This window comes from Cryptomeria japonica, unplaced genomic scaffold, assembly GCF_030272615.1.
Source record: "Cryptomeria japonica unplaced genomic scaffold, Sugi_1.0 HiC_scaffold_34, whole genome shotgun sequence".
NCBI lineage: Eukaryota > Viridiplantae > Streptophyta > Pinopsida > Cupressales > Cupressaceae > Cryptomeria > Cryptomeria japonica.
In genome coordinates this window covers 251,501-257,500 of record NW_026728856.1, presented here as the reverse complement: position 1 = coordinate 257,500, position 6,000 = coordinate 251,501, and the positions used below count along the sequence as shown (strand labels likewise).

The 6,000-nt window shown below is 63.5% G+C and overlaps 1 non-coding gene across 1 annotated transcript; it reads right to left on the bottom strand.

The window, feature by feature from the left end:
* Positions 1-342: 342 nt before the first annotated feature.
* LOC131862005 (5S ribosomal RNA) lies at positions 343-461 on the bottom strand. Its single transcript, XR_009361034.1, has one exon. It is a non-coding gene; the product is annotated as a 5S ribosomal RNA (ribosomal RNA).
* Between the last annotated feature and the right edge of the window lie 5,539 nt (positions 462-6,000).

Below are 6,000 nucleotides of genomic sequence, written 5' to 3'. Positions count from 1 at the left end.
GCTCACCTGTCCCGGGCGTCTGGTGCGGAACCTTAGAGTAAGAAACATCACCGTGCACCTTGGCCAACGTGCGCGACTCGACCGAGCGCGCACTGGCCGAGGTGCACACCGATTTCACCTGGGTGCGCGCGCAGCACCTCGGGCGCACCGGGGTGCGCGCACAACGCCCGGGTTGCACCGTGGCCTGTGTGCTCGGGGCGCCTCGGGTGCGCGCTCGGTGTCGCCCCCCGCGCGCGCGGTAGTGCGGGCAGCGCACCCCGGCCCGGCCCGGCCCCGACGAGAACGCAAACGGGCAAAAGGTTTATTCAAATAGCATTGCGACGCCCGGCGAAAAACTAAAAAAGGGTGCAACACCGGGACTTCCCGGGAGGTCACCCATCCCAGTACTACTCCGGCCCAAGCGCGCTTAACTGCGGAGTTCTGATGGGATCCGGTGCACTAACGCTGGTATGATCGCACCCGTTATGAGCTTGTCGCAGTGTGTACTTAGCAAACCGCGACCCACGTGCGAATCCACCCCGGCCACCCACCCCCGTCGAGGTGCACACCCTCCCTCGCGAAGTGCGCCCCGTTCGCCAAGTGTGAGCCCTGCCCGGGTGCGCGCACCTTGCTAGGGCGTCGGGTGTGCACCCGGCCCGGCCTACGTGCGTGCACCTGGACGGGGCGTCGTGTGCGTGCAGTGTCCCGTCTGCAACGCGGTGCCCACACACCACCTCGGGCGCAACGACCTGCGCTCACATGTGGGCCGAGTGCACCTTGGTGCATGTTCGGGGCGCCTCGGGTGCACGCTCGATCTTGCCCCGGTGCACCAAGGCGCTCGGTTTGCCCCGGGTGCGCACTTGGTGCAAGGTGGGCACCCAAAATAGGGATCAAGCACCAAAACACAAGTTTCGGGATGCAAAATGGGACCCAAGGACCACAAATGCGTTCCAAGACCCATGATGGGTCCACGAGAACAAAAATGTGTTCCGAGACTTAATAAACAAATATTGGGTTTTAGGAGAAGAAACATGCTCTGATGCCCAAAACGAGAATCGACCCCGAAAAGGCCACAGGCCAAAAGTGGGATGCGAGACAAAAAAAAATGGGACCCGAGGACCAAAATTGGGTTCCCAGGTCGAAGACAGGGCAACCGGACAAGAAACGACCTCTAAGGCTCGAAATGAGTCCCGACGACTAAAACTTGACAAGAAGCACCCATCAGGCACCCAACTCGACACCCATGGGATGCCGACCCACCCGGGCTTCCACCTAGCACACCTTGGCACCCACCCACCCTCGCACCCAACCTCGCACCCAACTTAGCACCTTTGAACCCACATTGGCACTCACCCTGACCCTGGCACCTTGGAACCCACATTGGCACTCACCTTGACCCTGGCACCCACCTTTGCACTCACCTTGGGACCCACCCTGGCTCCCACCTCGGCACCCACCCAGACACCCACCTTGGTTCCTTGGCACCCACCTTGGATCCTTGGCACCCACCCCGACACCCACCTTGGCACGCAACTTGGCTACTTGCCACCCACCTTGGCTCCTTGACGCCCACCCCGACAACCACCCCGTGACCTACCCTGGCTAGGGTTGGTGCACACCCACCCTGGTGCCCACCTTGGCACCCACCCCATGACCCACCTTGGCACGCACCTTAGTACCCACCCCGTTACCCACCCTAGGACCCACCCCGTGACCCACCTTGGCCAGGGTGGGTGCCTTGGTGCGCACAACTTGCCTGGGCTGCACACCAGGGCGGGCTCAAGATGGCACCCGCGTTCCGTTTTTTTCACTATCTTTCAAAACGGAAATTTTAAAATCTCGTTTTTTTTTTTTTTTTGCCTTTTCTGGAAATTAGTGAAGGCAGCGCATCAAAGGTGCGCAATGCTGGTGCGAACCCGGGAGCGCTCCGATGTGTGCTCCAAGGTGCGGCGTGCACGAAGTCCGAGCCCGGCTTGCCCCGGGTGCGCACCTCGCGTGCACCTTCGCCGGGGTGAGCACCTTGGCTGGGTTGCGCGCCCTGGTGCGCACCAAGGAGCGCTCTGAAGTGTGCTCCAAGGTGCGGCGTGCACGAAGTCGGAGCTCGGTTTGCCCCGGGTGTGCACCTCGGGTGCGCACCTCGCGTGCACCTTCGCTGCGGTGGGCACCTTGGCTGGGTTGCGCGCCTTGGTGGGCACCATGCAGTGCACGAAGTCGGAGCCCGGTTTGCCCCGGGCGCGCACCTCCGCCAGGGTGGGCACCTTGGTGCGCACAACTTGCCTGGGCTGCGCACCAGGAAGGGCTCAAGATGGCACCCGCGTTCCGTTTTTTTCACTATCTTTCAGAACGGAAATTTTAAAATATCGTTTTTTTTTGCCTTTTCTGGAAATTAGTGAAGGCAGCGCATCAAAGGTGCGCAACGCTGGTGCGAACCTGGGAGCGCTCCGATGTGTGCTCCAAGGTGCGGCGTGCACGAAGTCGGAGCCCGGTTTGCCCCGGGTGCGCCCTGGTGGGCACCATGGTGCGCACCAAGGAGCGCTCCGAAGTGTGCTCCAAGGTGCGGCCTGCACGAAGTCGGAGCCCGGTTTGCCCCGGGCGTGCACCGCGGGTGGGCACCTTGGTGCGCATGCCTTGCCTGGGCTGCGCACCAGGGCGGGCTCAAGATGGCACCCGCGTTCCGTTTTTTTCACTATCTTTCAAAACGGAAATTTTAAAATCTCATTTTTTTTTGCCTTTTCTGGAAATTAGTGAAGGCAGCGCATCAAAGGTGCGCACCTCGCTGCCCACCACGGTGCGCAACGCCGGTGGGCACCCGGGAGTGCTTCGAAGTGTGCTCCAAGGTGCTGCGTGCACGTTGTCGGAGCCCGGTTTGCCCCGGGTGCGCACCTCGCGTGCACCTTCGTCGGGGTGGGCACCTTGGCTGGGTTTGCCCCGGCTGCGCTCCGAAGCGGGGTTATTGGAGCGCCGCCTCTTTTTTTGTCGGAGCGTTTGGTGGGGTTTCTCGCATTGGCTCTTCCCAGGCCCGGTTGCCACCCTGGCGCGCACGAAGTCGGAAGTAGGGTTAATTGCCCGGGTGCGCACCTTTGCCAGGGTGGGCACCTTACCTGGGCTGTGCACCAGGGCGGGCTCAAGATGGCACCCGCGTTCCATTTTTTTCACTATCTTTCAAAACGGAAATTTTAAAATCTCCTCTTTTTTTTGCCTTTTCTGGAAATTAGTGAAGGCAGCGCATCAAAGGTGCGCACCTCGCTGCCCACCTTGGTGTGCTCTGAGGTGCGCACCCGGGAGCGCTACGAAGTGTGCTCCAAGGTGCGGCGTGCACGTTGTCGGAGCCCGGTTTGCCCCGGGTGCGCACCTCGCCTGCACCTTGGCCGGGGTGGGCACCCTGGCTGGGTTTGCCCAGGGTGCGCTCCGAAGCGGGGTTACTGGAGCGCCCCCTCTTTTTTTGTCAGAGCGTTTGGTGGGGTTTCTCGCATTGGCTCTTCCCAGGCCCGGTTGTTGGGTGCGCTCCCACCCTGGCGCGCGCGAAGTTGGAAGTTGGGTTAATTGCCCGGGCGCGCACCTTCGCCAGGGTGGGCACCTTGGTGCGCACACCTTGGCTGGGCTGCGCACCAGGGCGGGCTCAAGATGGCACCAGCATTCCCTTTTTCTCACTATCTTTCAAAACGGAAATTTTAAAATCTCGTTTTTTTTTGCCTTTTATGGAAATTAGTGAAGGCATCGCATCAAAGGTGCGCACCTCGCTGCCCACCTTGGTGTGCTCCGAGGTGCCCACCACGGTGCGCTCCGAGGTGCCCACCACGGTGCGCAACGCCGGTGCGAACCCGGGAGCGCCCCGATGTGTGCTCCAAGGTGCGGCGTGCACGAAGCCGGACCCCGGTTTGCCCCGGGTGCGCACCTCGCGTGCACCTTGGTGCGCACACCTTGGCTGGGTTGCGCGGCCTGGTGGGCACCATGGTGCGCACCAAGGAGCGCTCCAAAGTGTGCTCCAAGGTGCGGCGTGCACGAAGTCCTAGCCCGGTTTGCCCCGGGTGCGCACCTTCGCCGCGGTGGGCACCATGGCGTGCACGAAGTCGGAGCCCGGTTTGCCCCGGGTGCGCACCTCGCGTGCACCTTCGCCGGGGTGGGCACCTCGGCTGGGTTGCGCGCCCTGGTGCGCACCAAGGAGCGCTCCGAAGTGTGCTCCAAGGTGCGGCGTGCACGAAGTCGGAGCCCGGTTTGCCCCGGGTGCGCACCTTCGCCGCGGTGGGCACCCTGGTGCGCACCATGGCGTGCACGAAGTCGGAGCCCGGTTTGCCCCGGGTGCGCACCTCGCGTGCACCTTCGGCGGGGTTGCGCGCCCTGGTGCGCACCAAGGAGCGCTCCGAAGTGTGCTCCAAGGTGCGGCGTGCACGAAGTCGGAGCCCGGTTTGCCCCGGGTGCGCACCTCGCGTGCACCTTCGGCGGGGTTGCGCGCCCTGGTGGGCACCATGGTGCGCACCAAGGAGCGCTCCGAAGTGTGCTCCAAGGTGCGGCGTGCACGAAGTCGGAGCCCGGTTTGCCCCGGGTGCGCACCTCGCGTGCACCTTCGCCGCGGTGGGCACCATGGCGTGCACGAAGTCGGAGCCCGGTTTGCCCCGGGTGCGCACCTCGCGTGCACCTTCGCCGGGGTGGGCACCTCGGCTGGGTTGCGCGCCCTGGTGCGCACCAAGGAGCGCTCCGAAGTGTGCTCCAAGGTGCGGCGTGCACGAAGTCGGAGCCCGGTTTGCCCCGGGTGCGCACCTCGCGTGCACCTTCGCCGCGGTGGGCACCATGGCGTGCACGAAGTCGGAGCCCGGTTTGCCCCGGGTGCGCACCCCGCGTGCACCTTCGCCGGGGTGGGCACCTCGGCTGGGTTGCGCGCCCTGGTGCGCACCAAGGAGCGCTCCGAAGTGTGCTCCAAGGTGCGGCGTGCACGAAGTCGGAGCCCGGTTTGCCCCGGGTGCGCACCTCGCGTGCACCTTCGCCGCGGTGGGCACCTTGGCTGGGTTGGGCACCATTGAGCGCTCCGAAGTGTGCTCCAAGGTGCGCACCATGGCCCTCCAAGGTGCGCAGCATGGCGTGCACGAAGTCGGAGCCCGGTTTGCCCCGGGTGCGCACCTCGCGTGCACCTTCGCCAGGGTGGGCACCTCGGTGCGCACACCTTCTCAATGTTTTCTTGCCTTTTCTGGAAATTGGTGAAGGCAGCGCATCAAAGGTGCGCACCTCGGTGTGCTCCGAGGTGCGAACCCGAGAGCGCTCCGAGGTGCCCACGAAGTCGAAAGTCGGGTTAATTGCATTGTTTTCCCCAGGTGCGCTCCGAGGTGCGCAACATCGGTGCGCACCAAGGAGGGCTCCGAAGTGTGCTCCAAGGTGCGCACGATTCGGAGCTCGGTTTGCCCGGGGTGCGCACACCTTGGCTGGGTTGCGCACCCTTTGTGCGCTCCAAGGTGCGCACGAAGTCGGAGCTCGGTTTGCCCCGGGTGCGCACCTTCGCCAGGGTGCGCACCTTGATGCGCACGCCTTGGCTGGGCTGCGCACCTTGGTGGGCGCCATGGTGCGCACCTTTCGTGCGCTCCAAGGTGCGCACGAAGTCGGAGCTCGGTTTGCCCCGGGTGCGCACCTTGGTGGGCGCCATGGTGCACTCCGAGGTGCCCAAGATTGGTGCGCACCAAGGAGCGCTCCGAAGTGCGCTCCAAGGTGCGCAGGTGCGCGCGAAGTCGAAAGTTGGGTTAATTGTCCGGTTTGCCTCGGGTGCGCACCTTGCGTGCACCTTCGCCAGGGTGGGCGCCTTGGTGCGCACACCTTGGCTGGGCTGCGCACCCGGGCGCGCACACCTTGGCACCCGCGTTTCCTTCATTTTAAATTTTTTTTTTTTACAATCTCTCAAGTGGGAAATTCTATAATCTCAACTTTTTTTGCCTTTTCAGGAAACTTTTGAATGGAGCGCATCATTGGTGCGCTCCGAAGTGTGCTCCAAGGTGCGCACCTCTGGTGTGCTCCAAAGCTCTCTCCAGCTGCGTGCAC